The sequence below is a fragment of the Sciurus carolinensis genome, chromosome 12 (genome assembly GCF_902686445.1).
Source record: "Sciurus carolinensis chromosome 12, mSciCar1.2, whole genome shotgun sequence".
Classification (NCBI taxonomy): domain Eukaryota; kingdom Metazoa; phylum Chordata; class Mammalia; order Rodentia; family Sciuridae; genus Sciurus; species Sciurus carolinensis.
This window is the reverse complement of record NC_062224.1, coordinates 90,941,894-90,964,662: the sequence shown is the minus strand read 5'-3', so window position 1 is coordinate 90,964,662 and position 22,769 is coordinate 90,941,894. Positions and strand designations below refer to the sequence as shown.

Here is a 22,769-nt window from a genome sequence, read left to right as displayed (position 1 = left end):
GAAATCGATTTACCTACTCTTATCATTTATGTAGCATATGGGCCTTCTAGTGATACTGCCCAGCAATTTGACAATTATATTATCAACAGATGAACATTTTCCCATAATTCTGAGTATAAGTCACTGTTGCTTATACCCTGTGGCCACCTGGCATAACAACTCATAACATTCAATAGTTTTTAAAGCAGAAGATCAGTACTAATTCCCAAAAGAGCAGTAGTAGTAAAGAAGGAAACCTAAGTATTAGTGTCTGAGTGATGAAATTTACCACTTTCACTTCTATGGTAAAGAGAAGAAAACAAATTAGAATGCACAGAGTTTCTTAGAAAGGAAGGAAGGAAGGAAGGAAGGAAGGATGTAAAATCTGAAAGCAAAAAAATCTTTACAGATATTATCAAAGAAAACTACTATTCTAAAAATTTTTAATCTTTACCAACTTAAGACATGTTATACACTTCAAAATTCATAACAAAACTAAGACATGCTGGTAAAGAAAGCAAACTTCATAGAAAAAGAACTTAATATATAGTCAGTCAAAAAGAGGGGTGGGAAAATTAGAGTGATCTGAGATTTCTCCAAGGAAATAAACAATGCTTAAAATGCAGCCTTATATATAGCAATGTGCAACAAGGAGTAACAAAAGAATTACACACTTACACAATTGGTCTTCCGGTATAAAGCATGCATGCTAAAGAAAACAATACTCATTATACTTTGCTTGGGAAGAGAATAAAAATATTTAATGAAATATTTGCATTTAAGAAATGAATCAAGGTTAACACTCAGGATGGCAGATACTATGGTAAGTATAACAAATGTCACAATATGCCTGGATACACAAATAAGTTTATACAATGATTAAAATTATGATTGTAGAATGGAATGTAAACATTAGAAAACTCACATTATAAAAAACTGTTTTGAAGAAACGAAATCAGGAGGTGGGAGTGTGAGGCAGTGTGGATATTTCCTCATCCTTCATTGGACAGACAACAGATGTCTGAACTTGAAACACATCCATCTCAAAATGTTATTACATTTTAGAAGACTTGGAAAATCTAATAGCTCTTCTTGCAAATAAACTTTACTTCAATTTCATCAATACCTACAATTTCACTTAAATTTCTTTGTTTTTATCAAATCTGAATTCAAGAAGTCAAAGAAATGAATCTTTTATTTTAAAATATGATGTATAGACTTAATCCATTTCAGTAAAATCCTCTTACCCCCTTTCCACAAACAAAAATGCAACTAAACTCAAACCAAACCAACAGTTATCTTTAAAAAAAAAAAAAAAAAAAAAAAAAAAAAAAACACACAGTAAGAAACCGTTTTACCTATTTCATAAGGGAAAAAATTAGAAATACACTCCTGTATGATAAAGTCCAAGAAAAAAGTATTTTAAGATCCTGCTTCTCCAACCTTAAAACAGATATAAATCAGTTAGAAATTGTGTAAAATGCAGGCTCTGATTCAGTAGGTCTGTAGTGGGCCCAGAGAGTCAGCATTATAAGCACCTAACATTATACACTGAATAATAGGTTCTAAGGAATTTTACAATATTGCTCATTAAAAAAGCAGAGCACTGTAAGCCATGTAAGTGAGGATATGAAGAGAATTAAAGAAAACATTAGTAACTAATAAGTAAAAATAGTAAAGTTCTTTTTCTCTGTTGGACTTCTGTGTGAAATAACGAAGGAAGATTTGCTTTTACAATTCTTTAAAAATATTCCTTTATATAATATGTTGTGATAAAGCAAAATTTCTCTTCTTCTCAATGAACTTTATACTTTTAGAATTCATTAATTTTCCTTTTCTTTCTTGTGATCCCTCCCTTTTTTCTTTTCTTTTTTTTTTTTTTAATTCATGAACTCCAAATATTCCAATATTCCAAAGTGAGTTGTCACCTGTGAAACTCCAGAGAAGAGTAACACAGAATTATCCTACAGGTAAATAGGTCCTGTCCTCGTCTGTTCTGTGTCACTACAGTAGACTATCATAGTCTGTGTCATTTATAAAGAAAAGGAATTTATTTCTGATGTATCAGACAGAGCCTGGGAAGTCTAAGATGAAGAGACCCATGTGTGGCAAGGGCCTTTGTGCTGTGTCATCCCATGGCAGAAGGCAAAGGGCAAGCCTGTGTGATCAACAGATGGAACATGTAGACCCTTGGAAGGCCTTTTATAATCTGAATCGATCCATGCACAAGGATAGCATGAAGTTAGCATGGACTACACACTTTCCATTAGGGTCCACCTTCCACTGCTACTGCACTGAGGATGAAGCTTCCCACACCTGGAAAACACATTCAATTCATATGGTTCTCACGCTCACAAGACAGTGAGAACAGGCTACAGACTTAAATCACAATTTTATTGTATTTTTTTTATTATGTATATAAAAATCACCACCAATTTCCTTATGTGATTGGACTCATATTATCACACAAAAAAACAAAAGAGTCCACCTCTGGTCTACTTGTAACTTGAGTTAAATTCTTCTAAAATTCTGGTAACTTACAAAATCCTGGAGTAATGTTTCTCAACGAGCATGGGAATCTTTTTGAGTCATTGGCTAAAAATGAACACTAATGAGCTCCAGGAGCAGGATTCACTTGTGCAAGTTCAACAGGTAATCCGGGTGATGCCTGCAATGTATACTAAACTTTAAGAACCATGGGAATCTTATTATTCAGATGTGTTTTTTCATTACTAGTTGCAAATGAAGTTTAAGTAACAGGATCTGGGTAATTTGATGGAGGTGAAACTAAAGAGAGCTATAAAACTCACAATGCTTTACAAGAAGGAGAACATGCAGCAGGAAATCTCAGGGACTGTGAGGCCTGACTGTCTTAAGCAGAAGGAGGATGAGGAAGAAGATAGATGGCAATGAGATGCAGGTGAGAAGGGTGGGAAGGCACCCAGGACAAGTGACAAGGCCATGACAAAGGATCTAGGATCAAGCCTGTCCCTTATTCTAGTCAGACCACCTATAACTAGAAGTTGTCTCCTTGCACAGTCTAGTCCATTCATAAGACAATAAGAAGCAGCAGTATGAGAGCATTTTTCTTACCTGACATCATAAGGATGGAAATGAAACTCAAGTCCCTCAATTCTTGACTGTCCCTTTAAGGTGTGCCACATGATGTAATGTATAAAGCTGCTCCCCGCCCACCAGGTACAGCCATTTTGCCCGCCTCCCAAGCACTTGTCAATCTGTGAACATCCTAGTTAGCTATTGGTTCATCAGTCAGCTTGCAAGTATCCTTCTCCCATATTGGTCCCCTGTTAGCCCGGCAGAATTCAACTGTTTTACTGTAGCTGCCCCGCCATCTTTTTTCCATTCTTCTGTCTGTCCTACACACTTTATCTTCCTGGCTTTCCACTCTCTCTAGTGCACGCCCTTTCTTTTCCTTTCTCTTTTCCTCTCATTTTCTCTCTTACCCTGCAGGGAGACACTGTTTGCTTAATAAATTCCCTTATGTGATTTCCCGTGTCCGGCGTGGTTCTGTGGAAATTCCTTACACATGATTTCTCAGAAGCCCATTTTATCAACAGATAGAAGAAAAATTTTAATTATATCCTTTAAAATAATTTAATATCTCCAGTTTATGTTCAATGCATGTTCAAGATCTTTCTTAGAGGTATAGAGATCTAAATATGCTATGCCTAATTTTGTGTTTCTAAAAATAACACATCCCAAGATAGCAAAAGAATGGTGACATGATAGATATGATAATAATTATCTTACTCCCGTTGTATGAATTTATTTTTTTCTATTAGGTTCCTATTTCTGTTCCTTGAACACTGTAACTATATGACTGTAAAGGCTAAACAAACTTAACCATCACCCCACTTCCACAAGTCCCACATCAGAATGATTCTGTATCATTTATCCAACTTTCAATATATTTTAGTCCATCACTGGTTAGTTTAAAATTTTTCTGATACCTTACATTTTTTGAGTGTTCAATATAAATCAACAGCTTGTATCAAATTCAATCCCACTCCCATATGCTTATTATCAGTTTAAGGGAGGAAAGAAAAAACTGCGCAAATAGACTAAATTGCAAGTATGTGCACTTTCTCAGCAGGAGAAGAAAAAATTTATGCCCAAAGATCCTGGCAAAATTATTTGGAAAATCAAACATTTGGATTGTCTAGATTCCTCTTAACTGTTTTGCTTCAAGAATCATGTGTAAGAAAATACACATAATGAAGATTGCTTATTTTAAACAAGGCACAGTTTGTGAGTGCTGTTAGAAAAAAATGTGGAGAGTTACATTACATAAGTAATTTCTATTATTATAATAAATGATTACCAAAATCAAGGAAATATCTTCGGCCTTGTAGTCTTTCTTCAATATGTAATCCCTTGTGTAAACATACAGAATGCCATTCAGAATTTAAACCTAGACCACATTTATATTTTACCCATGTACACAAGCTTAAAAATAAGCACGAGATCACTTGTAGAGGTTCTAAAATAAATCAGCCAGCAGACATCAGGAAACTGAACATGCTCTATTTCTCACTTCTGTTCCCTTTCTGCTTAGTTATCATGGGAGCTTGTTACCTCCAGGCAGCTGCTTCTGTTCTCTGAACCCAAGGCTGTGGGAGCAGTAGAAAGGAGGAAAAGGATGCTGAGAATAAAGTCATGTGGACCCCTGGGAAATGTAAAGGCAACATGGGCAGATCATGTTCCAAATCATATTTTTCTAAATACAAAAACTCTTGCCCTTTATATGTTCAGCATTCATGATTTCAGTTCACAGTGGGTGGTTTATGTCTTTACAGCACTGCCCCCAGGGGAGTCGAGGAGGGAAGCCAGGAGGCCAGCCTGACCTCCAGGAGACCCCATGAAGCCCATGAGTTGCCTGAGCTTGTCTGGTCTATGCCCCCATGCTGACTACCCAAGAGATGGATGGGAATTAACTCATGTTTAAATAACCCCTGGGGTCCTCAATTCTGTCTTAAATCCATAACATCTGTTGAATCATTTTCTTCAGATGGTAATACAAAGACAGGGAACAAAAGGGCTGTTTTTGTTTTTGTTTGAAGACCAACACATAAATTTGATATTTGGAATTGTCAGTGTAAACAGTAGGAAGAGATGGAATAGGAGAATCATCAGCCTGTGGCAGGAAGATGTGGGTTTCTTAAAGATGTTAAAAATGGGAGGACTGTTTTAAAAGGAGTGGGATTCTGATGTGGAGTAAAAGAATCACAAAAGGAAACACTGACTGCTTTGTTATTTCATTAAGATTTGAGTGACTGCAGTTTTTGTATTATCAGGGACATATAGAGTAGAACAATCCAAAGTTAAAATAGGAATACCCTAGAGGCCACCTCCACCTTCTCTTTCTTAGAGAGTCACCTTCAAAATCATTCATGAGATATGAAGTATCTAGCATTTGCAGTAAGGTTCCCTGTGGCAGGGAACCCACCTCATTAGGATAAAGTCCACTCTTAAATAAAGAACAATGCTTCCTCTAAGTCTCTTCCTGCAGTTCCTTACCATCTCAGTGTCCCTGTGACTCACAATAAACAACAGCCAACAACCAAACAAGTTTACCAATTATATTACTTATAGAATAGTCACTGCAAGTTGCACTTGGAGTTATGTAAAAAATGCTACCACAGGTTACACAGGTATGGGGCTTACTTCCCGAGGAGCTTGGCTATTTCCATTATGCCACATTCTTTGCCCACATTCTTTGCCCTCAAGTTTTCTGTTTTATACTGAAGATGGCCTGGTTGGTATCCTTACGTGACTGTGTCTATAGATCATGTGAGATTTATTTTGAGGATTTCAGAATCCAATAGGAAGCAGGCCATTACATTTAAAAATGTTGAATATCAGAAACATTTATAAATACAGTGAACCTCAAACTCTTTCCAAATCCACTGTCCTTCCTATATATTCCACCAGGTCATTACAAAGTTGCCTACCCAATTCCAACCTTTTTCTTAAATCTAAATAAAATAAGCAGGAAAAAAAGAAAGAAGGAAAGAAAGAGAGAGAGAAAGTCAGAGACAGAGGTGGTGGTATAATGTACAAAGCTGCTCCCCCCACCCACCCACCTTTCCAGTGTAGCCATTTTCCCCGCCTCCCAACTTGTCAATCTGTGAACATCCTAGCTAGCTATTGGTTCATCAGTCAGCTTGCAAGTATCCTTCTCCGATATTGGTCCCCTATTAGCCCGGTAGGATTCAACTGCTTCACTGTAGCTATCCCGCCATCTTTTCTCATCCTTCTCTCTCTCTCCTACTCACTTTCTCTCTCCTCCTCACTTTCACACTCTCTCTAGCACACACCCTTTCTCGTTCCCTTTCTTTTCCTCTCATTTTCTCTCTTACCCTGCAGGGAGACACTCTGTTTGCTTAATAAACTCCCTTATGTGATTTCCCATGTCCAGCATGGTTTCCGTGGGATCCCTTACAGGGGGAGGAAGGAAGGAAGGAAGGAAAGAAGGGAGGGAGGGAAAGAGGGAGGAAGGGGTAAATATTTATGACAATGGAAAACTCAAGAGTCTATACCTTAATTCTTATGGGATTTTATTTCTTTGCAATGTTTATTTTTGGTTTTGTTTTTTGTTTTTTTCTGTACTGGGGATTAAACCCAGGACCTCACACATGATAGGCAAGCTCTCTAGCACTGAGCTACATCTCAGCCTTTTTATTTGTATTTTGAGACAAGTGTCTACTAAATCACCCAGACTGGCCTTGAACTTGCAATCTTCCTGCCTCTGTCTCACAGGTGGCTAGGATTATAAGCTTGTGCCCACACTCTAACTCTAAATACACTTACCAACTCTCTAGATAGACATACTCATCCTGCATTAAACTTGTTTTCTTAAAAGAGAAATTGCTGCTAATTCTATCAATATGCTTTTATTAATTTTCCAGGAGTTTCCATATACTTCATAAAAATGATAACATTACTATTTAGAATAAATATGGAAATGCATAAAATCTTGTTTTTCCAAGAATTTGAATTTTTGTCATAATTTTGAAAGTGAATTTATTTTTAAAACATAGCAAATAACATCTTATAGCATTTCTGGAGGAATGTAACCATACTGGTGAACAAAGCAGCTTGGTCTTAATAGCAAAGGTGTAAATTTTCAAGGCCCCTGTGTATATTCTTTTCATAGAAAGCTTATGACTCAACATGATCTCTGTGTAGAAAACAAGAACAGTGAACTGAAAACTTTAAAAAGATGACAATGTGGTTCAGCAGACACAGAGGATTTATTAATTAATAGCAAAGTAATTAAGTATTTTGCTTACCACCTGCCAATCTAAAAAGAAAAAAGTAAGAATACAAAGGAAGGTGAAAAATAGGTTTCACATTTGAAGCCTTATTGGTAAATCAGATCAGGTAATTTACTTAAGAAGGTCAACAAGGGCTGGGATTATATCTCAGTGGTAGCATGTGTAAAGCACTGAGTTTGATTCTCAGAACCACAAATAAATAAAATAAAGCCCATTGACAACTAAATAAAAAACAAAATTTAAAATTAAAAGGTCAACAAACCCGCTGTTCAGTTATCTATATTCTTTTAACTGAAAATATATTCACTATTTTAAGATGTTATCTTTCGCTGTCAATGAAATCAAACTTTATCAAAAAATTCCTTTCAAAATTATTAAGAAAAAACAATGAGATCTAATTATTCTTGGGTGGCAAACTGTGATGCATATGCTGCCAGGGAAAGCTCCGCAATATTTTATCTCATTTTTGTCACCAAAATGTTACAAATTAGGATCCTGGCAAAGTGGATGATGTCTTACACTTTCCACAAACTTCTCCTCAACTGCAAGCTGACATTATAATTGAGCAAGGGACTGATTTTTATTTCTAATGAGAAAAATGACATAACGTAATGAAACCAAAGAAAGCAGCTCCAGATCTTAACCACTTCGAAAAAATTGTACATATAATTTTCACAAATCATATGAAAATGCGCATAGTCAAGTCATTTATGTCAAATAGAATCAAACAGCCAACTGTGGGAAATTGTATTTACTACCAATTTTTAAACATCATAAAGTAAAAATACCATACGTGACATAATTTTATAAAACTTTGAAAATCGGGCCTAAGGTGGAGGGTGCATGTATACGAACAGTTTTTGTGTTGTTTTTATTCTGTTTAGATTTTGCTGGCTTTTTGAGCATTTTTTTGGCCTGCAGTAGTGGTAGGAAAATGGGAAGGATAATATTTTCACAACCAGTGCAATAAGCCAAATAATGTGTCACTTACCAGAATCCCTAATGTCTTTGGAAACCTGGTCAATAATTTGCCAGGAAAACAGAACCAAAAACAAACAGACTGTTAGCTAAGGGTGAAAAAACTATATGCTGAATTAAACAAGCAATTATCTTGTTTTTACTGTTTTACTTGAAAAGAAGTTCACTGAATACTTTCCTTAAATTGATCTCACCAAAATAGATTTTGAAGATGACAAAAAAACACAGAAAAACGAATTTCCCATATTATTCCAAACATCTTATGCTTACATAAGAATTTACCTCATTCATATATAAATTTCACAAACTAATGTCATTCTTCCAATTTTGATTATTAAGATTATTTCCAGTTTTATGCTCTCATAAATGAATTACAAATAGTAAACAAAACTCTCACTGAGTTTTAGAATACAAGCGTAAGATAAGCTGTCAAAAGTTTATTTATTTGATCAAAGAATACAAATATTTCAGGGCTCTTGAAAAATACTGACAAATCTTTTTGCAAAGGGTTATACAAATTTACATTCCTGTTTGCAATGTAAGAAAGTTTCTATTTTACTCTATCTCCACCCATATTAAAAAGTATAAGAACTATTAAATAGGACATCTCATTTTAATGTGCATTGCTTAGTTTATAGATGACATTTTTTCCTATGGTTAGAATTTATTTCAATCTCACCTTATCAGGATTTTCTAGTTAATTCTTCATAAAAAAAAAAAAAAAAAAAAAAACTCTGGCAGTGTTTTACAATACAACAACTAATTCACTGGTGTATTTTTCCCTATATTATCTGACTTTTGACTTATGTGTGTATGTCTGTGTACATGTGAGACATGTTATATCAATTTGTCATTCTTTTGTAAAAGACACTAGTTCTACAGCATTATTTTTTCCAATCCCTTAATCCTAGGAAGTTTTTCTCCATCCAGATTTTTAATATTGAATCACATTATCTTTTACACATAATAACTTAATTTTCATATTATTTTCTTATCCATTTATCACAAAAGATTAGTAAGGTACTTACTATTTGTCAAAAATAAATACTTTGAATTCAGCATAAAGCAATGGTGAACAAAAACTGATAGAGCCCTTGTGTTTCTGTAGCTAAAAATCTCCTGCAACAGGCAGCTGTTAATGAAAGGAATGTTGGAGCTGAAATGAAAAAGATAAGGAATTCTAAATTAGGTGAAGGGGTGGTGAAGCAGAAAAGTGTTTTTGTTATGCAAACGCAATGTGGTGTGAATTCTGATAAAATAAGAACAATGTAGCTGAAAATGTGTGAGAAGGGAACATGGAACAAGATAGCCAGAGAGACCAGGGGACCATGCAGCAATACAGGCCCCATTAAATTTCCCTGGGTTTTATCCTAGCAAGACAAGAAAATATTAAAATGTTTTTGGTGTCAACACCAAAAGCTAAAATTAAAAATAAGAAGCTTAGTCCTCCTTGCTGCAAATAAGGGAAATGATTTTTCTGCCCATTTTTTTTATTTGTGTTTACTTTAGAAAATTTGCAATTGAAAATCTAAATTCCTTTGAAAGTTTATTTTTTTGGCTTTTTGTTTGTTTTTCCTTTTGTCAGCTTAGCAACCCAGGAATCTTTCCTAAGAACCCAGGGGCTATCTTTTTGAAATATAAACATCAAAGGAGATAGTGGCCCAATCTCTCAGTGAGTACCTGTTCCAGGTGGCAGAACTTCTTCCCATAATAAAGATATAAGAAGTTTGGTTTCCCTGTGGACAAAGGCCACTGGTTAACATATTTGGTCACCACATTTAAAGGTAAAGTTAGGGTGAACTACTTGTGACAAATGGTAAGTCCAATTAGTCTTACTTTAGAATGGTTATTATTCAACTTGAAAGCATTCATGTAAAGGGTTATATCTGCCTGGTTAATAAAATGATAGTTCTATCTTTGCAGTCTCTGAGTAGACTGTGTGTGATGAGCATCAATTTCTCACTTAATGCTTATTTTTAAATGAATGTTTCCTTTTTCTACTACCTTTGTGAAGAGTTTCTAGGTCGGAAGATTTTGTTTTTCATTGTATTTACCCAACAATGTGAAGGAGGGGAAGACAGGTTTAGCTTTATATACTACAGTGATATTTCTTTTTAGTGATCTAATAATATATTGTATATTTCAAAATGAGTAAAAAGGTTGATTTTTAAATATTCTCACAAAGAATAAGTATATGAAGTTCTTCATTAGCTTAAGCCCCATTAAAATGTCACATTTTACCCCATAAGTATGAACAACTATTATTTGTCTATTAAAAATAAAAAAGAAATGAATCCTGGAGAAAAAATGATCCCTCTGACTAAGAAAATGGATTCAAGAATGGAATAGTTGTCTCTCCCAACTAATGAAGAGTTCAGGTGAGAAACCACAGGTGCTGGAATAGGACTGGTGTGGTAAGGAAGAGACTTATGTGTTCAAAACTTCATGTGTAGGGTCAGCAGGATGTGGGGATGAGCTGAATAACAGGAGAAGAGGCATAATGGTAACTACTAAGTTACTAGATAACATGGTAGATAAAGTTCCAAGAAAACAGAGAAGGAGCAGGTATTAGAGAAGACCACACGCTAGGGTTGAAAAATTCAAAACATGGATTTGAAATAACTAGGAGAAAAGTAAAAATGATAAAGTGGTCATCAGATCATTTATTTTGTATTTTATTTTGGTTACTGAAATAAGGTTCTAATTCCTGTCCCCCTCTCTCAATTGCAAACTGCCTCCAAAGCAGTTCTATTTCAGTTTGGTCCCTCAAAAAACATACAACCAAGTACCCAATAAAAGAAAAAAATTATTTTATTTCCAACCAGATATATGCCTTTTCAATTTAACTAGATTCCACCATGTAAACCTAATGCAGAAAATCTTTGCTTCAAACTCATTTGAACTGCCTACTTCATGTCTACACAGAGAATTAATATAAAGCAGTAGAGATTTGGTTGTCTAGACAATGTCCCAGTATTTCAGCATTCTTACATTTAGGACTTGGGCTCCAAATCATGATTATTCTATGCCTTCGGCCTTAGGTCATTCCCCAAATTGCCAAGAATCTAGAAACCTTAATCTAGATCCTATTTTCCAGTCTTCCCAATTGCCTCAAGAAAAGCCAAGTATAAGGACCATGAAGGAATGAGAAAAACTTTGTTGCTGCTATTCTCTCATAGGAAGGAAGGTTTTCTTTCAAATGCCCCTACCATTTCTTCTCTTATCACTGATGAGGAAGAAATATCATGACTGTCTTAATATAATTATGACAGGATGTGGAAAAATAGGTTCCTATATTCTTTAAATCATCAATATGGGTTGCTAGTCAAAATTGCAGTCATTTCAAGGGAATAGACCTTCTCTTTGTCATTTTATCCATAATTAAAAAAAAAATCCTTCTCACGCTCTTCCAAAAAATAGAAAAAAAAGGAACTACTTCCTTTTGAACTGAACAAGGCCACATGAGGACACTAGTACACAGCAAGAAAAGAAAATTATAAGCAAATATACCTGATGAATATAGATCCTCAACAAAATATGAGCAACCCAAATTCAATAGCACATTAAAAATATCATTCTCCATGAGGATCAAAGGCAATATGTTTCTATGATACGAAGATGGTTCTACTCCTGCCAATCAATGAATGTGATACACATTAAGAAAACAAAAGAAAAAAAAATCATATGATCATCATAATACATGCAGAAAAACATCTGACAAAATTCATCATCCTTTCATGACCATTCAAAAAGTGAATTATAGAAGCAATGAACCTCAACTTTAATAAACCTCAGCTTTATATTACAAACCCACAGCTATCATACTCAGTGAAGGAAAATTGAAAACTTTCCACTCTGACCCCCATTTCAGAAATAAGAATTTGTGGCCATGCTCATATTTGATAAGAGATGTGGAAGATATCATTTATAAGCTCATTAGCTCAAGTTAAAGACTGAATATTTCTCACACAACACATGAAGAACACATTTCTTTAATATACAAGCAGTTATTACTCTGTGTGTTTCCAAACTGGAAAGACAGAAGTAAAAAGCTGTGTTTGTAGATGACATGATCATATATACAGAAAACCCTAGACTCCTCCAACCTCCCCCCCAAAAAATAAAACCAATAGAAGAATTCAGTGAATTTGGAGGATACAAAATCAGCATACAAAAATCAGTAGTTTCTGTACAATAATAATGAATAATCTAAAAAGGAAATTTATAAAAGTATCATTTACGATAGCTACAAAAATAACATAGAAATAAATTTTATCAAACAGATGAAAGAACTGTACACACTAATTTATAAAACATTAATGAAAGAAAGAAGACAGATTTAAAAGGAAAGATAATGGGTGTTCATGGATTAGAAAAATTAAAATTGTTAAAAAGACCACACTACAAAAAGCAATCTATAGATACAATTACTATGAATGTGCCAATGATGTTGTACACAGAAACAGAAAAAAAAAATCTGAAATTTGTATGGCACCTCAAAAAACTCCCCCAACAGTCAAAGCACTCTTAAATAAAAAGAACAAAGCTAACGACATGACATGAATTGACTTCAAAATACCCTACAAAGTTACAGTAATAAAAGCATCATGGAACTGGCATAAAAACAGATACATAGCCCACTGGACCAGAGAGCCCAGAATAATCCATGTATTAATAATCAATTGATTTTCAACAAAGGAGACAGGGACATAAAATGGAGAGAGAGCACTTTCTTCAATAAATGTTGGAATAACTGGATAGTCACATGCAGAATGAAATGGGATCCTTATATCATATAGAAAATCAATTCAAAAAGGATTAGAGACGTAAATGAAAGGCCTAAAACCATAAAACTACTGCAAGGAAACATCAAGGAAAAACTCCATGACATTGGTCAGGGTGATGATATTTTTGGGGGGTTATGACCCCAAAACACAGGCAACAAAAGTGAAAACAGACAAATGAGATTCAATCAAACGAAAAAGCTTCTATGCCATCAAGAAAGCAATTAACAGAGTAAAAGGGCAGAGCAAATTATAGAATAAGAGAAAACATTTGCAAACCACTTTCTGAAAAGGCTTAATATTCAAAATGTACAAGGAACATACACACACGCAAACTCAATAGCAAGAAAACAAATAATCTGATTTTAAATTGGCAAAACACCTGTGTAGATCCTTCTCAAAACAAGACATACAAATGACCAAAAGGTGCGTATGCAGATTTATTGATTGATTGATTGATTGATTGATTGATTGATTGATTTAGTGTAGGGGATTGAACCCAGGGGTACTTTACCACTAAGCCACATTCCCATTCCCAGCTCTTTATTTTTACTTTTTTAAATTTTGAGATAGGGTCTTCTAAGGTGCTTACAGCCTCTCTATAATTACTGAGGCTGGCCTTGAACTTGTGATCCTCCTGTCTCAGCCTCCACAGCCACTGAGATTACAGGTGTGCACCATCACACCTGGCTGTCACATTTTTAAAACAATACTCATCAAGAAATCCAAGTGAGCTTCTAGCTGCCATCCTGCATCCCATCCAGGCCTTTGTGTGCCTAGCACCTAACGTCAGCTGGTCTGCCAGAGGCCCCCTGAGCACCAACACTTGTCCACCACCAACCCAGCCCGCCACCCCATTTCCTCTCCAAAAACATGAAAGAAACTATGACAAACCAGGAAAAACTCGCCAAACTACAGGCACAAGTGCACATTGTTGGGAAAGAAACTGCTCTCAGATAAAGAAGTAGGTGGTTCATAGAAGAGCTACAGCAGATGATAAAACACTTCAATTCTCCTTAAAGAAGTTAGCGGTAAACACTATCTCTGGTGTGGAAGAGGTAAATATGTTTACAAACCAAGGAACAGTGATCTACTTTAACAACCCTAAAGTTCAGGCGTCTCTGGGAGCAAATGCTTTCACCATTACAGAATACTCTGGGACAAAGCAACTGACAGAAATGCCACCCAGCGTCTTAAATCAGCTTGGTGCAGGCAGTCTGACTAGTTTAGGGAGATGGCTGAAGCTCTGCCCAAACAATCTGGATGGAAAAAGCACCACTGGCTACTGGAGAGGAAGAGGAGGATGAAGGTCCAGAACTTGTGGAGAATTTCGACGAGGCTTCTAAGACTTTGTACATCTTTTTTCTTGCAGTGCTGAGGATTGAACCCAGGGCCTTGTGCTTGCCAGGCAAGAACTCTACAAACTGAGCTACATCCCCAGGCCTAGGTTTCTAAGAATGAGGCAAACTGAACTCATGAACTTCTAAAGAAGATACGCTTGAAGAAGTAACTGGGAGATGTTATTTCATTTATGACTGCTTTTTAAAATTGTTTTGTTTGTAGATCTGATAAAATCTAGATCTCTAATTATTTTTATGCCCAAGCCCCTTGGACACTGCAGATTTTTTCAATTTATTATTTGCAGTTAATTAAGCTGAAGAAGTCTGGGAATAAAGTGTGAAACAAAGGTTTAATAAAGTTCTTAGCCTAGTTAAAAAAAAAAAAAGAAAATGCAAGTGGAAACCACAATGAGTTATCCCCTATCACCTCTCACCCATTAGAATGACTAGTATTAAAAACCAAACAAAACAAAACAAAAAAAGAAAACAAGACTTCAGTGAGGATGTGGAGAAAAGAGAACGCTTGCACACTGTTGGTGGGAATATAAATTGATATTGCCATTGTGAAAAAAGCAGGGAGATTCCTCGAAAATCTCCAAATAGAACTGCAATTTTATGATCCAGCAATCCCACTGGAGCACATATACCAAAGAATTAAAGTCAGCAGGATGAGAAGATGCCTGAGTTCCCATGTCAATTTCAGTATTATTACAATAGTCGAGATACAGAATCAATCTAAGTTTCCATTTGTGGATGAATGAAGAAAGAAATATGGTATATATACACACAATGGAATCCTGTTCAGCCTTAAAATGCAGGGTATCTTATCATTTGTGCCAACATGGATGAATCTGGAAGACATTGTGTTAGGGTCAGAATCTAAAGTTGAACTCTCAGAGGCAGAGAGCAGAATGGTGGTTACTGGGGAGTGAGAAGGAGGGGAGTTGGAAAGATATGGGTCAGAAGAGACCACAATTCAGTTCAATAGGAGAAACAAATTCAAGAGAGCTAGCCTACAATATGGTAACTACAGTTAATAAACACAACGACTGTATTCTTGAAAATTACGAAGAGAGTAGATTGCAAGTGTCATCACAAAAAGTAACCTGTACGCATCTGTTAATTCACACAATTTATAAAATACACAATGTGTACATATTTCAAAACATCATTTTGTAAAAGAATATAAATAATTTTTGTCAATCTAAAAAAATAATTTTTAAAAAGAAATCGGCAGTGAAGTAAAAGGATAGTTTGGGTTAGGAGAGGACTAAAGATGCTCAGTTATCAAGGACAGGGAGACTGCTACTTCTAGGTCAAATTTCACCCAATTCAAACAATGCAAAAATGACCTTCTTGGGAGGGAATATGCTCATAAAAAGAAATAAAGGAGTGGAAAACATATTTATCTGAAGAGAGCAATTTAAGTGACTCACAGGTAAGTTGATATTGGAATTAGTGGTCTTTGAACACTAAATTGCAGAGTTTAGTCTTGTCCTTTGTAACAAATGGCAGACATAGGAAGCACAATGAAACTGTTTTAATGAGAAACGGCACAATTAAAGCATTTTATGAATAGGAGTGTGTCACCTATGTGCAAGATTAATCAAAGGGTTGGGGCAGGAAACCAATGTCTTAGGAGGCTATTTCAATGAACCAGATGTGAAGTAATAAAAAGGCAAACTAAGGAAGTGGGTGTAAGAATGGAGAAAAAGGGACATTTTATAAAATCTAAATACATATTTACCTGTAGTTTCACAATGAATAAACTGTTATTATAATTTTACCATGATAGTGTGAACTGGCAAAAAAAAGGTACCTAGGGGACATTTCCATAGAGATAAGAAGAAAATTATATATCACTACCCTAGCTAAATGTGGTAAATGAATGCCTCATAAAGATGTCAACCTAATATGGGTACCTCCTGTGAGAAAAATACAGGATGTACATAAATAGACGATGAGATTTAACACTTTGTTCTACTGTAGATATTTTTAAAGCAAGATAAAAATATTGCTAGATCTTGATTATATTCTTTAGATATATGATGTAATGTGTTGCAAAATCAATTGATAAGCAGGTATAAGGTCCATAAACTAAATTATGTACTAAAATGCATAAACGAGTAAATAATACATAAATATGCACAAGGATCAGAAAACATTTAACTGAAAAAGTTATGAATCTGCATGCTCATTATTTTAAAAATTTCACTGGCTGGATATTAATGATAAAATTGAATATGAATGCCTCAATTTAGAACAAGCCCATCATAAGAGAGTTCACTCTGTCTTGCTGTCAAGCCTCTCACTCCTCTACTTGAACGTTGTTTTTAACTGAACTGTGTTACATGACGCACCACTTCTTGAACCTCTTCCATCTACCTGGATAGCTTCTTGACAGTATAACCACTTGTAAATCTCCTCAACCCTCAAGGGCAAAACTTGAATGTCTTCTTCCCTAAATTTAACCTTTAGATAATGTTTAAGTCCTGTGTGATGAGATTAAGTCTCAAATATTGTTGCTGACATATGTCTGGGAACTTCCAAAGTTCCTCTATGGTTTTCACCAATATGGTTGATAATTGATGTTCGGGATTCATCAGGGAAGTGCAAGGAGATGGGATCCAGAGAAGGTGGGTGGTTTACTTCCTGGAAAAATGCCTTTTCCTCAGTGGAGGAGAGAAAGGAAATTGAGGGAGGGTGGTGTGAAAGGATGGGAAAAGGGAGGAAATGAGGAACGAATCTGACAAAACTACGTTATGTGCATATACAAATATACTACAGAGAATTTCACCTTAGGTATCTAATAAAAGCACCAATTAAAAAATAAATAAACAGTGCAGGCATGGTGGCTCACACCTGTAATCCTAGGGATTCAGGAGGCTGAGGCAGGAGGATCACAGATTCAAAGCAGCCTCAGCAACTTTATGAGGCCCTAAGCAACTTAGCAATACCACCTCTAAATAAAATATAAAAAGAGTTGGGGATGTGGCTCAGTGGTTAATCAGTCTAGAGTTCAATTCCTGGTACCAAAAAAGAAATAAATAAATGAACAAATAAATAGAGGGAAGACAGTTGACTAGAGGAAGGGCGAAAGGGCTGGAGGGAGAATGGAAGGAAAAAGGAAGAACTTGAAACTAAAATGGAACAAATTATATTCCATGCATGTGCAGCTATGTCAAAATGAACTCCACTCTTCTATATAACTATGATGCACTGATAAAAGCATTTTTTAAAAAGACTTCAAACACACATACACGTGCACACACAAATGCCTCTTCCTAGTGTCAAGAGTAATTAGAGGGAACGCATTCAATTAGGAACAGTTATAAAAACTTGAGTGAGCTTCCCTGAGCTATGGCTTATATCTTATTCTTGAAGTGTTAAGGAAGATGAAGGTAGTAAAGAACTGTTGAGGAGAGTGGAGAATATCCCAAAAGTGTTTGCATAGGAAGAGAATACTAAGGGCCAGCAATAAACTGCTGCACAGCAATTACATTCCTAAGCATCCCTCAGTTCCAAAGCCTTCCTTCATCCACAACTTTCATTCCATTCATGATACCTCTGTGCCCTTAGCTGGAGGTTTTAATTTATGTGGTTGTGGTTTTCTTCACAATGTTTAGCAGGTCTAATATTAGAACACAGAAAACCTCACTTCTAACAGAAATAAACACAACAAAATACCCTGAAACTTACTCCTTTTCAACTAGGTCAAATATTCCTAGGATGTTCTCTCTCAATACCCAGTACTAACCTCTATTTGCATTTACCACAAATTAAAGTGCTTTCTTCATGTTGCAAAATAAACTTTTTTCCTCTCGCATTGTAGGTTCTAACATAATTGAAGCAAACAGTTAAATGTTAGTTGAATGCATTCTAGAAAACACAATACTTGGAAAAGAGATACTGGGTTCAAAGAACTCATAGTCTGCATGGTCAAATCTATTAATGTATTTGCTCTTTTATGGTAATTTCCTATCCTTTTAAAGAAACAGTATTTTGGGGTTGGGGTTGTGGCTCAGTAGTAGAGCACTTGCCTAGCATGTGTGAGGCACTGGGTTTGATTCTCAGCATCACATATAAATAAATGAATAAAATAAAGGCCTATCAACATCTAAAAACATTTTCTTAAAAAAGAAACAGTATTCCAAGATAAGGGATGTGTGAGTTAAAGAGGTAGGAAGTGATTGCTATTACAATTTTATTTCTAAAAATTTTCTATTTGTTGATATCCTAAACATTAATTTATATTTTCTCCTACTTTTTCTACAACTTTTATTTCATATATAGCTTTTTGTTCTGTTGAAAAATGTGTAAGGTGATTGATTTTATAGTCAGCTATATCTATAAACTTATTTCTCTGCAATTTAATTGATTACTACTTATAAGGTTAAATTCTTATATCAATTTCTGTCATTTCAGAATTTTATAGTTTCATTTATCTATTTGGAATGAGATACTTTAGAACATATGGTCCATCTAAAATATGTGTTAATATTTGTTAGTGTTTGTTTCTATTTTTCAAAATGACCTCTCATATTCTCAAAATTTATTTTTCAGATTATTTTGATAGTGATGTATTGATTTTTCAATAAAAGTACTTTCATTAGACTTGTAATAAGGCTATGAATTTATCTGATATTTGGTCACCACATTGAAATAAAGGTAAACCTTTCATTTGTTTCTCTATTTTATATATCTCAATTCAATATTATAGATTTCTTCAGGAACATTTGGAACAATTTACTGCTATACCTATTTATCGCAGAACATTGCTGAAGGAGTTGAGACGTCTAGAGGGACCTTAAAAAGTCCCAGAATTCATCTTTGTTAATGAAGCTAATTCAAAGGGATAATAACAGAGAAGTAGTATTGTCTATCCATGGGGAGGGAAGAGAATAGCAGACCTGGGACAGGGGGGTCCCCATTCAAACTTAGGCAGCTGGAGTTCCTATTAACCCAAATTGGCCAGATTAGGTACAAATTAAAAGATTGATATTTTCTATGCTACTAGAAACTTCTACTTAAAAAGTGAATAAAAAGCCTAGGAATATATCCAAACATAGACAGTCAACAAGGGTATTGTTATGGTTTAGATATGAGGTGTCTGCAAAAGCTCATGTATGAAACAATGCAAGGAAGTTTAGAGGTGAATGATTGGGCTATGAGAACCTTAACCCAATCAGTGAATTAATTCCCTAATAGGATTGACAGTAACAGTAGTCAGGAAAGGTGTGACTGAAGAAGGTGGGTCACTGGGGACATACCTTTGGGGTATATATTTTGTAGGAGGTGAGTGGAGACTGTCTGCTTCCTGGTGTGACGTCTTGAGTCTCTTTCCTCCACCATACCCTTCCTTCAGGATGTTTGGCCTCCATGGTGGAAGAATTTAAGCCACACAAAAGAATTTCCCAAACTTTCCCTGCCCAAGATGTTAATTTTGGAGCAGAAATAAGGCAAGGTGCTAAGGCTGTCCTCAGGGAACATCTTAGAATTCAATAGCACTGTATAGCACTCCATTCAGACTTAAAATGCAGAAAGAAATGTGGGAATACATAAAGGAAGACTTGGGATATAGAAATTTTGTTCTCCAAAAGAAGTTAAGATAGTTTTCAATGCAAGTCAAAAAGTTCTTCAAAAGAGATCAGGTTCTTTGTCATTAACCACATTCATTATTTGCCTCTATTGTAGAATTCTTATTTATAAACAAGATAGTTATGATCAATGTGTCAATCACAGCTTAATGCCTAGCAAACTACAATCCAAATAGTGCAAATCCAAGGAAAGGCATAGGGTTTATGAGACCCATGTTTCAAAAGACCCAGTAATTTGAGAAATGCAGAAATTTCTTTCCCTGGAAAAAGTCTATCTCAAGTTGGTATGAGATGTATTTATGTGTTCTTGAGACTTCCTAATGCAGAAATGTCAATCCTATGAATTTAGTAGTGGAAACTATATATATTTTGGTAATGTACATCCAAGTTAAAAATATGACCTTGAATGTTCAGATGTTAAAATTTGCCTAAAGGAGGTATTACAAGTGAGAAGCAGGGCCTGAGAAGTAACCGCCTAACACCATGAAGGAAATGATCCAACAGACACCACTAACCCCTTGGCTTACATAGCCTAAATACTTTTAATCACTTTCTTGTCTAGGCTAGAAAAATGACAGCAAATCTTGACTATTAAGTAGGAGGGTATGCAGTGTTAAGTTCACGGGTTTAAAGTCTGGTCCCTATAGAGGCACTATTGGGAGGTGGTGGAACATTTAGAAGATAGGGCTTAGGGTGAAGTCCTTAGGTCATGGGGGATGCCTTAAAAGGGAATTGTGGGGCACCAATCTTGCTCTTTCTCTCAATTATCTGGTTCAAGGTTTGACCACTTGCTCCTACACATACTGCCACCGTGGTGTGCTACCACTGACCAGGTTTACCAGCAGGCAAACAAATGGGGCCTCCCCACCTAATCTTCAATTTTGAGTTTCCAAAATTGTGAGCAAAATAAACGTTTTTCTTTACAAGCGAGTAGTTTCAGTAATTTATTGTTATAATATAAAGGTTACTCATACAGGGAGTGGCATATTTTGAGAGGTTATTCAGCCTCCCAGTCAAAAGTAAACTCTGCAAGTTCAAGTTCTCAATCCATTACACAAACATCCACTGGGGACTTGGGCCTTCTCCCAGTGAAGGGAAAGCTCTACCTGACAAATGATTCTCAAGATCCAGAGCAAGTCTAAGTGTGGGTAGTAGGAAATGGTGTGATGGCATAATGACTGGAAGAAAAGAATGAGGAAAAGAAGGCAGGTGAAGAAAACAAAGACAAAGGGATCTTAGGTGTCTCACCTGGGTCTTCTGGAAAGTAAAAAGAGTAAGAGAATGCCAAGAAATAATGAGAGAAGATGGAAAAAGACATGTCCAAGCAAGAAAAATAATACGCTTTGCACATTGTCATATAGCATTCAACACCACCACTCTGGATGGGAAAATTTGTAAAACATAACTATTATGGAATGCAAATGCTCTCTGATGAGGATGGATACTACTATTTAAAAAGTTATTGTAGTTGATTGAACATCTTGACACATGTTGATAAATAAATAAAAATTTTCAATAATTCTGGTGAAGACCTTCCAGGATCATAGAGTGGGAGAATTATTATTGTTAAAATGACCATTCTACCCAAAGCAGATCGACAAGTTCAACACAATCCCCCTCAAAATAACTTTCTTCACAGCACTAGTAAAAATAATCCTGAAATTCAAATCGAAGCACAAAGACCCCAAACTACCAAAGCAATCTAGAGCAAAAAGAGTGAAGCTGGAGGCATAACAAAGTCTCATTTCAACACATATCACAAAGCTAGCAAGATACTGGCATAAAAGCAGACACGTAAACCAATGGAACAAACCAGAGGACAGAGAAGTAAATCTATGCATCTTCAGCCAACTGATTTTCCACAAAATTGTTAAACATATTTATTGGAAAAAGGGTAGCCTCTTCAAAAAGTGGTGCTGGGAAGACTAAGTATCTGCATATAGAAGACTGAAACTAGACTCCTATTTCTCACCTTGTACAAAAATTAACTCAAACTGGATCAAAGATCTTAAGACCTGAAATTTTGAAACTACTAGAATAAAACATAGGGGATATACTCCAAGATATTAACACAGGTGATGATGTCCTGAATTGGAATTTAATCACTCAGGAAACAAAAGCAAATCAATTAATAGGATTACATCAAATTAAAAAATATCTGTGTAACAACAACAAGAAAAAAACAAGAGAGTGAAGAGGCAACATACAGAATGGGAAAAAATTTTTGCTGGCTATTCATATGTCACAGGATTCATATTCAGGAGGATTGATGTGAACACAAAAAATTTAACAGTAAAAATAATCAAATCAAAAAATGAATAAATGATCTGAACAGATAGTTCTCAATAGGATAAATACAGATGGCCAATAAATATATGAAAAAAAATGCTTAATAGGGTAGAGGATGAGAATTTGGGGAGGGAGGATGGGAGAGCATAGGAAGTATTGGGGAGTGAAATTGATCAAATTATATTTTTATGTATGTACAAATATGTCACAATGAAATCCACCATACTGTATAATTAATATATGCTAATTAAAATATGTGTAATGTCTTTAGGAATCAGGGAAATGCAAATCAAAACTACAATAAGATTCCATCTCAACCTAATTAGAATGGCTATTATCAAAAAAGAAAAAAATAATAAATGCTGGTGAGGACATGGACATAAAAGGAACACAAATACACTGTTGGTGGGAATGTAAATTATTACAACCACTATAGAAAACAGTGTGTAGTTTCTTCAAAAAAAACCAGAACTATCCTATGCTTTAACCATACCACTCCAAGGT

At 35.3% G+C, this 22,769-nt stretch overlaps 1 protein-coding gene and 1 pseudogene across 1 annotated transcript in view; one reads left to right on the top strand and one right to left on the bottom strand.

Moving 5' to 3' along the window:
• Window positions 1-22,769, bottom strand: part of LOC124961705 (potassium channel subfamily T member 2-like) — a 354,530-nt gene that overhangs the window by 293,251 nt on the left and 38,510 nt on the right.
• LOC124961901 (transcription factor BTF3-like) lies at window positions 13,913-17,129 on the top strand (annotated as a pseudogene).